Here is a 10741-nt window from a genome sequence, read left to right as displayed (position 1 = left end):
TTTGAAAAGATAGGAGAAATTCTTACCAACAGACTGAATCAAATATGTAACAGAATATCAAGACTTGAGGAAAAAAGAGAATTGGACCACTCATGCAGAAAATATGAAGAAAAATTTAAAACATAGGAATAAAATATGCAGGAGATCTAGGACATCATGAAAAGAGCAACACTCAAATTACTGGCCAATCATATTGGCCAGATCTTCACCATGATTATATAAGGAAACTTTGCTAAATAAAAGAAAGACATAAAGATACAAGGAACACAAAAAAACACCAAATAGAACCAGAAAAGAAACTCCCCATGGCATATCATAGTAAAAACATTAAATATGCAGAATAAAAAGAATGTATTAAAAACTTCAAGAGAAGAACAAGTTACATATGAAGAAATGCCTATCAGAAAAATAGCTAACTTTTTCAATGTACACTTTTATAGTCAGAAGAGGCTAGAACAATGTATAACAAGTTCTAAATGTCAAATGTCAACCCAGAGTACTATTACTACCACAACTGTTTGCCATAGTCAAAGGAGAAAGAAAAATCTTACAAGATATAAACAGGCTGAAAGAATTCATGTCCACCAAACTGTCTCTACAGAGAACAATGGAATCAGTACAGTGAACTGAAGAAATGAATAACCATATCCAAGAGGTTATTAGGAATAAAAGTGAAACTATAATTACAGAAACACAAAATAAGACTAAGAATACAAACAGAAAATGAAATTACTTTTACAAGACATATCTTTCAATAATTACATTAAACAACAATGGCCTCAATTCCCCAATCAAACAACAGAGACCAATGCTGGGCATGGTGAGCATGTTTTTAATCCCAGTGCTCAGGAAGCAGAGGCAGGACTTCTGTGAGATGGAGGCCAGCTTGGTCTGTTTAGTGGGTTCCAGAACAGCTGGGCCTATAGGAGACCCTGTCTCAAAACTTAAAAAGTCACAGAACTTCAACAACAGGTACCACGTTAGAATGAAAGGATGGGAAAAATGCTTAAAGCAAATTATAAGCATAAACAAGCAATAATTGTTGTAAGTTAATGTGAGCAAAGTCCAGGAGACTGCAACACTCTATTTCCATATGACCACGCACCACTCCCTGGCTTTTATAATCTTTCCTACCCCTCTTCCACAATGTTCCAAGAGCCCTGGGTTCATTGCCCTTAGTTGCATGGGAGTTGAGAGATGCATTAGTATTATCTTTACTCCTTGTTCCACTATGTTCCATGAGTCTTAGGTGTAGTTTCCATTGCAGGTGTGTCACTAAGAGTTGGGCATTTCACAGACACTTATTCTCTGTGTGTGACCAATTGTGGACATTTGTAATAGTCTCTGTTGTAAAACAAGGTTATTTGATAAGTGGTGATTGGCACACTTGTCTATAAATATAAGGATCTATATTTAGCACAGAGTAAGAGATTACATTTGTCTAGCAATGTGACAGTCTTGGGGTTTTCTCTAAGAGCTATGACCTCTCCAGTCATATGTATTTGGCTATGTTTACAATATCACATATGAGTTCCCGCCCATTGAGTGGGTTTTAGGTCCAGTTAAGTAGCTGTTGATTACCCCTGAGATAGAAGGGCCACTACTGACCCAATATATCTTGCTGTGCTGGTCATTGTGTGGTTATTAGGCCTTAAAGCTGGGGTTGGACATGGATTGATGTTCTTCCTTAGCAACTTGCGTAGTGTTCTTTAAAACTATGAGAGCTAGCCTTCAGTGAGGTGTCTTCCATACCAGTTCCAGTTCCACTGCTCCAAGTCCTCTGTCCAAAGTATGTCTTCTCTTCAGCAATAGGGTCCTAGTGTCAAGTACTGGGAGTCATCAAGGACTGTGGCAATGGGCTGTGGCAATATCCTATAATTTGGGGAGTCTCTTGGACTACTCTGGCCAACAACTTGAGGGGAAATTTTTTCTGTGTGGCACTGTTTCTTGTTATATAGCCTTCAGCTATACATATCAATGCATGTGGAGATACTGTATGTGTAAATTTTCAGTAGGTTTTTGAACTAATATTATCCCTTCTGTCTTTTTACACAAGCCAGGCATTATTTATCTCTCCTCTCTCTCCCTGGCTATTCCTCCCTCCTCCCACCTCAGTTAAAGTACCCCCATTTTCCTCATTTCACCCTTGGTAATATCTGTCTTTTATGGTCCCCCCTCCCTTGAGCTTCTTCTCCCATTTTACCTCCATAGTTCCTGTGTAACCCTCCCTCTTCTACTCCCATTTAAATACCCACATTTTACCTACTTCCCTTTGGTAATACCTATCTCCTACTGTTTTCTCTCTCTCAGGTACCTTCTTTCCCTTTCCCTCCCTAGTTCCTTGCCATTTTCCTGGCTCCTGTAGCTACATCAGGATTATATACTCACCATATAAGAGATTGGTCCTGGGATCCACAAATGAAGGAGAACATACGTCACTTGTTTTTCTGTGTCTGTGTTACTGCACTTAGTATAATAGTTCCTAATTTCATCCATTTACCTGCACATTTCATGATTTTGTCTTTCTTTACTTCTGAGTAGAACTCCATTGTGAAAATGCACCACATTTTCCTTCTCCCCTAGTCAGTTGAGGGACACTTAGGTTGCTTCCATTTTTCAGTTATAATGAAAAGAGCTGCAAAAAACATGGATGTACAAGTATCTTTGGAGTAGGATGAGTCCTTTGGTATATATAGATCATATGGTAGGTTCCTTTTTAGTCTTTTAAGAGTATTCCATACTCCTTTCTTAGTGGTTGCAGGGGTTTGCAATCCCACCAGCAGTGAATGAGTCTTCTTCTTTCTCTACATCCTTACCAGTATTTGGAGTCTTTTGTTCTCTTGATCTTAGCCTGTCTGACTGGAGCAAGAAGAAATCTTAAAGTGGTTTTGATTTGCATTTCCCTAATTACTGAGAATGTTCATCACTTTTTAACGTGTTTCATAGCTATTTTATTTCTTAGTTTGAGAACTCTCTGTCTGGGTCCTTAGTTCATCTTTTTATTGCATCATTTTTTTTTCATTTCTTTGTTTTTTAGTTCTTCATGTATTCTACATATTTATTGTCTGTTGGATGTGTAGCTGGTGAAGATTTTCTCCCACTCAGTGGGTTTTCTCTTTCCTTTATTTTTTTTTCTTTTGGTGTACAGAAGCTTTTTAGTTTAATGAAGTAAATTGTCTATTGCTGAACTTAATGCCTGATCAACTGATGTCTGATTTAGAAAGTCCTTTCCTACATTAATATCTTGTAGGTACTGCCTATGTTTTATTCTAACAGTTGCAGAGTTTTGGGTTTTATATTAAGGTCTTTGATCCATTGTGAGTTAACTTTTGTGCAGAAAGAAGGATAAGGTAGCAATTTCATTCTTCTATGGGTGGAAATTCAGTTTTGCCAACACTACTTATTGAAGATATTGTTTTCATGCAGTGTGTGTTCTGGGCACTTTTGTCAAATATTAGGTGGCTTAAATAGTATGTACTCAATGTTTATGTCTTCTATTACATTCCATTGATCGACATGTCTGTTCCTGTACTAGGCCATGCTATTTGTGTGAGTATCACTCTGTAATATAGTTTGAGATCTGGTATATTGATCGCCCCTGCATTGCTCTTTTTACTCAAGATTGTTTTGGCTATCCAGGGTTCTTTGTGTTTCCATGTGAATTTTAGAATTTTTTTTATATTTCTGTAAAGAATGTCATGGGTATTTTGATTGACATTGCATGAATCTATGAATTGCTTTTGGTCGGATGATCACTTTTCACATTATTAATTCTACCAATCCATGGGCACAATAGGTCTTTCCATCTCCTGGTGTCTTCCTTTATCTCTTTCTGCCACAGCCCTTGATTACCTCCCAGAACTTGAAGGTAAGACCCTATTTTTGAAGACAGGATATATTTTGGACTCAGGACTTGGAGTAATCGAGCTGGAACTGACCAAGAAGCCTCTTCTCTGAAGACTAGTTTCAGTGGTATAAGAAGATACTGTATAAACTGCTAAGGGAGAAAATCAATCAATGGTCCAACTCCAACTTCAAAGCCTAATAACCATGAAAAGACTTGCACTGCAAATTATAGTGGTACAGTAGTGGCACTTTTGTCTTGGAAGTAATCAACAGCTATCTAATTGGACTTAAAGCCTTCTCAATAGGAGGGGATTCATGGGCAACAGTGTAAATGTAGCCAAATACAGATGCTTGGAGATATTATAGATCTATCTGTAATATGTCTAGACAAATGAAATTTCTTACTGTATAGCAAATATGAATCCTTACATTTATAGACCAGTACACCATATACCTCTTACCACACAGAAGGCCACACTTGGCCAAGGTATAGAATAATAGACTGTAGAATGCTGTCACCCCAGTTCTCTTAGGGTCCCTTGCTTCTGGCACTACTAGACAAACCATATAACACATCTTTATCTGAATTTTTCATAGTTTATATCTTGGGTAGGGGAAATAGAGAAACTTAAAAAGGAAAACACCTGGCACCCCGATCTGCTCTGTGGCTCAGCAGCCCTCCATTCCAGATCACTTCCGTACTCCATCCATGGTCTCCATTAGCTTTCACCCACACCTCAGTGGGCCTGCAGTCTTGCCCCAGATTTATAAATGCCCATCTCAAGTCTACCTGGGTGAGACACTGGTGCCATTTTTCCCACCCTGCTCTGCCAAGATGGCGCCCATGCACCTCCCTCCTCAGCTAACTCTCCACAGCTCCCTCTCCGTAGTTAACACGAGTGCGTATCTCTGGCTAGGACTCCTATATTAAACCTCACCTACTCATGGCTCAGGGACCATTGCAGAAGAGGAGACAAAAAGATTGTAAGAACTAAAGTTGGTGCCTGAACATAGGGAAACTGAGGCTCGTAGGACTCTAGGAAATTGCTCTTATAAACTTGAAGCAATGATGACAGCATACACAAGACCCATGCTGACTCTGTCCAAAACCCAGTGTTGAACTGGGGAAATGGACAGCATGTCCCAACCTTAGCCATGAAACTACTGGCAACTGATTACCACTGGGTGAGGGAGAGTTGATATTCTTTAAGTGAGTGACTCTAGATAGGCTCACTAGATTCCAGTGGATGAACTTCCACCAAAGGATATCTGGGTATGAAACTTTGGCTGGATCATCCTTAACATATATGACAGAATGCACTAAATCTGGTGGGTTGGTATGGGAAAATGCATATGGGGGAGGGGATCTAAATATAATAAGATTTATTGTATGAAATCCACAAAACTAAAAAAAAATACATTAAAAAAATCTTCAATAAAATGCTTATAAACATATCAAAAAGATCATCCACTATGATCAAGTTTCTTTTATGACAGAGATGCAGGGATGGGTCAACATACTTAAGTCAATAAATGTAATAAATCATATAAATTAACTTAAAATAAAAACCCCACAATTATTTCATTAGATGCATAAAACACCTTTGACAAAATACAGTATTATGAAAGTCCTACAGAAGATCAGAGTGGAGGGAACACACTTCAACATGATTAAGGTTTCTATGACAAATCCACAGCCAGTATCATTCTAATTGGAGAAAATCTCCAAGCATTCCCATTAAAGTCAGGATTGAGACAAGGTTGTCCACTAATCCAACTCTTTCAATACAGTGCTTGAAATTGTCACTACAGCAATAAAACAAGAGAAGGAAATTAAAGGAATATAAATTGGAAAAATAATTAAATTATTCAAATTATCCTATTTGTAGATGATAGCATATTATATATGAGATCCCAAACATTCCACTACAAAAATTTAGAAATGATCAATGGCATACAGTCATTTATGGACAACTCAGCCCATATTGTGTAAGTCAATCTAATATACTTCCTTTGTCATGTTTGTTTGTTTTATCAGTTTTTTTCCTTAGAGCACCCTGACTGATTAAAGTATGTTAGAAGTGGGTTTGTTGCTGTGATAAATGTGACAAGTTGTTTCTTAGGCCTTTGGAACTAGTTAGAATGTGAAAGAGCTTGAAACTTCAGGCTAGAAAAGCACTACAATGATATAAACAGAACTTAATAGGGCATATTGATGGGAGTTTGGAAGACTATAGTGCCGAGAAAAATATAGATAATGGAGGCCTTGTTTATGACATTTCACAGAACATAGACTTGATTAGACACTAAGATAGGGACCACACTTGCTACAAAAGGCAAAAAAAATCTGGCTGTTCTCTGACCATGTGCTGAGCACTGGAAAGAAGGTGAACTGAAAAGTAAGAGCCTCATTTGATTGCTGGAGGATTTTTCAAGGCAATCATAGATTTAGGCTGTGGCCTTGTTATTGCTCACTATGCTTATTCAGATGTATAACAAAGAAAGCACAACAAAATATGAAATTTTATGATAAAATGTGTTTGGCAAAAGTTTGATATTTTGGAAGAGGAGAGCACAGATAACAAAGCATCTATAAGTATTAAAGTTATTTGCATTATTAAAGCATCACATCACTCTCTTCATTGGGGCAATAGATGCCTTGGGGACAAGACACAACCTTTTCAAGACTTTAACTTGTGAGAATGGAAATCTATTTGAAAGGAGAGAACCTGTGCTAAAAATGTTCCTGCTAGAAAACAACTGTGTTCCAAGGAGGGCAGGCTGCATCTCAAACTAGCAGCAGAACTTGCCAGCATCATCCACATGATAGTTGCACTTCTTTCATGTGCATGAAGGATACAAGACCAAATGGTTATGGAGTCTTGCTGAGGCCAAAGACTATGCAGCAAGGTCAGACGTCCTGCCCAGAAGCCCTGATAGACTACTGAATGAAGCTGAGAAGGACCCTAAGAAATTGGAATTGTTAATACAGTGGAATTTCTGTAAGGAAAGGTGGAGGCTCATAACAAAGTCAGCTTAACAGTATATGTGATGTTGCAGGCAGCAAATCCAAGGCAAAGGATACCCAAAGTTCAGAGCTCAGTTAATTCCATTAAACACCCAAGTTACTGGTTATGGAGTTTCAGGTTTCAGTGTTTGCCTTGCTAAATTTGTGTCTTGCTTGGATCTGATAATTTTTTGATATGCTCTTATTTCTCATGTTTGATGCAAGAATGTTTACTCTATTCAGGTGGATGTTGCAAAGATATAATTTGCTTTTTGATTTTATGAAATCACAGTTAAGATACCTTGAGAGTCAGAAGAGATTTTGGACTTTTGACTTTGTGCAGTGCTCATGCTGTTAAAGATTATTTGGTCTTTTGAAGTCAGAATGAATGCATTTTTCATGAGAATATGATGAGCCTGTGGAGGCCAGGAGCAGAAAAATGTATTTTGAATAAGAAAGCCCCATAGGTTTATGTGCCCTTGGTCCCCAGATGGTAGCACTACTTGGACACAATATGTATCTTTAAGACGTGGATCCTTGCTGGAGAATTAGGTCACTATGGTTTTCAGTTTTATAGCACAAGCTCACTTTCTTATTGAATTCTGCTTCCAGATAGGACATTCACCCTCCTGCTCTTGCAATCATGCCTTCCCTGCCTGCTTCCATGTCTTCCCCTCCATGATGGAATGATTCCTTCAAGCTGTAAGCCAGAATAAGCCTTTCCTCCCTTAATTGTTCCTTGTCAGGCATTTGATCATAGCATTGAATAAAGGACTTAATACCATATCACTTCCACTTTCCCCAGAAGCATTAGTTGAAGTTTTTACTCTTCTCCAATGAATGAATTTGCTTCTGAGTCCTCAGTTCTATTACACTGGTCTATGTGTCTGTTTTCATGCCAGAATATGCTGTTTTAAGAGGGTGTATAGTATACTTAAGGTCAGGTATCATAATACCTCCAGTATTATTCCCATTGTTCAGAATTGCTTTGGGTATTCAGGGTCTTTTGTGTTTCCATATGAATTGTAGTATTTTTTTCTGTTTCACTCAAGAATGCCATTGGGATTTCGAAAGGGCTTCTGTATATTCTCTTTTTAAAATGTAAATAGTGCATGCAGCATAATATGGGAAATGAAATGAGGAATTTTGTCTTATCATAGAAGAATTTCCCTTTTCTGACACCTACTGACACAGAATAGCATACAAAACCACAGATATTATCAATATAATCCCACTTATTGTTTGAAATGTAAACTCTGGATAATTCCTTGCTTTGAACTTTATGCTTCTAGCAATGATATTTTCAGTGTGCACGTACATGGGTGTGCGCAAAATCACACACACACACACACACACACACACACACACACACACACTATTCTAGGTCGGGGGCCAAAAAGGTCCATTAGGGAAAAATAGAGAACATAATCTAAGGTTAAAGCTATTGTTTAGTTAACTTGTAAAATTTGATTACAAGGGGAGCCTGAGGCCTAGTAAAATTGTCTATACTGTTTTCTTAAAGCCTACCTAGATTTAAACAAGCTGATTGCTCAGTAGGAAGGCAGATTAAATAGATAATATTAAATGATCTCAAAATTAGATTAATGTCTGATTAAAGGTTAGGAAAGACAGGTGGTATTCCTGGAAAAGCATTCCCACATTTAATGTTCCTTTAGAATCTTATGCAAAGTTCTTATTTCTCCATCAATGTCAAGTGATAACTTTGCGGTACACAGCAAATTTTTGGCTTTTTTCTTTCAGAGCCTGAAATATATTGCTCCATGCACTCTGGTTTTTAAGTTTGTATTGATTTGTCTAATTTTATTCTGATGTGTTTACCTTTGTAAGAATTGGCATTTTTTTCTTATAGATTTATATTGTTTGTTTTTACTTTCAACATTTCCATTTGTTTGCTTATTTCAAAATCTCAGTTTTCTTGGTAATTTCTAATCTGGATTGCTAACTTTTTCACTCACTTTGCTGGGTTTTATCAGGATTATGGACTTCAGGTTCTGAATTGATTTAGTTACTTCATTATTATTCTTGTTTTTATAGGATTCAAAGTCAATACTAAAGTCACAGTAAAAAAGAAAAGGGAAAAACAAGAGGTAAAATAGAATGAACAACTATATAAACAAAAACAGATATGAGAAAGGTATAAAAATCTGAAGTAAAAAATCCTACTAAAAGTATAATGAAAAGGGAAAAACTGATAAAAATGTTGGACAAGTTTCTTTCCAGGTCCCCTAAATCTGCGGTGTGCCAAGAGCATACAGGACAGAGAGTCAGTTGAACTTGTAATCTTTTGTGTTGTCTATGATTTATGCTGAACATTGTCAGATATCTCCTAGAAATTTCTTCAGTTAATTAGTTTTTGTGTACCATATGCCTCTGTTGGATACACATAACTTTGCAGTCTGTGAGCCAAGCAGGTTCTCCAACTGGGCCAAGACGCCCTAAAGTGACTACTGTTCTTCGGCAGGTAACTTCCAAGTGAATTGGAAGAATGATAAGCAAGCAGCATTGAGATCGCACAAATATACCGGCCTCTACGCTTTCAAAACTCACTAAGCATTAAACAAGTGCTGGAAGGACACAGCTGTGGATGTCAAGGAGTCAGCCTGGCTGGTCTCCAGAGTTCTCAGACTGATGTTTTTAAATACAGCAATGGAAAATTAAATACTTATAACCAAAAATTGATTTTGGAAAAAACAAGGTAGAAATATATGTTCTAAATATCATACTAATAAAGGTGTATTAATTTCTTGTTATAAAACATGAAAAATACTTTAAAATACAATTCCCATGTGATCCAGCTTTCTGGTTCTGAGTATGTGCCTGTAGGATTCCAAGTCAGTATATTTTAAAGGCACATGCACACTCGTGCTCACAGTTATCAAAGTATGGAATTAGCCTTTGTGCACATCAGTGATTGAGTGGATAAAGAAAAAATAGTACATACACACAATGCAGTTTTATGTGGCCATGGTGAATAACAAATTCACATCACTGATGTCTTTTTTTTTCTTCTCAAAAAGATTAACTTAAAATAGAACAAATACAGACAAAAGCAACTTTCCATTTAAATTTATATATATTCAATATACAAGTATGTAAAAGAAATCTTTTTGATATGTTGTAATTTTATTTTTTTAACCTTTTAAAAAGTTTTTGGCACTACAAGGTTCTTTAAAGAATATAAGTGATAAATTTAAAACACATGAAATACTTTCCTAATTCTTAAGAAAGGCTGAAGCAACCAAAGTATGAACACAGCTAGTAGAAAATAAAGAGCATAATTTTTAAAATTCTCTCTTTATACAGTACATCGAGGTTAAACAAAACATAAAGTTCCCTTAAAAACAGGGTAATAAAATAGACGAAGTATGTATCACTCAATTTAGTGATACCAGTAAAAACTATAGTTCATATTTATATACAAATAATACAGTGTTTCAAAAGTCTTAGAATTTAAATAAACTAAATGTGTTAAAATTTTAAATCAGGACTTGATTTGTTTTGCTTCCCATTAAATGTCCCTTTTTCTGCTGAATGTAACTGACACTGAGGTACGGATACCTTTGACACGGCAGGATTGGCTGGTTGCTGTGCATCGGTAGACCAGCTGAAAGAAAATGGACTCACATTAGTTTCCCCTTGGTGGGTGGGGACAATGTTCTCTACACCGATGAATGGCACATCTCTCTTGTGCATAGAAGGGTTTGTTGGGCTGAAATCTTGGATTTCCCTGATGCATGAAGTTTTGCATCAAAACCACATCACTGATGTCTTTACAGCAAAATATTGAGTGAACTAAGCCAGCCTCAGAAAGATAAATACTGTACGTTTTCTTTTTCATATGAATCTAGATTTTTCAGAAAAGATATG

This window comes from Nannospalax galili, unplaced genomic scaffold, assembly GCF_000622305.1.
Source record: "Nannospalax galili isolate Female #2095 unplaced genomic scaffold, S.galili_v1.0 scaffold540, whole genome shotgun sequence".
Classification (NCBI taxonomy): Eukaryota; Metazoa; Chordata; class Mammalia; order Rodentia; family Spalacidae; genus Nannospalax; species Nannospalax galili.
This window is presented reverse-complemented; position numbering follows the sequence as displayed.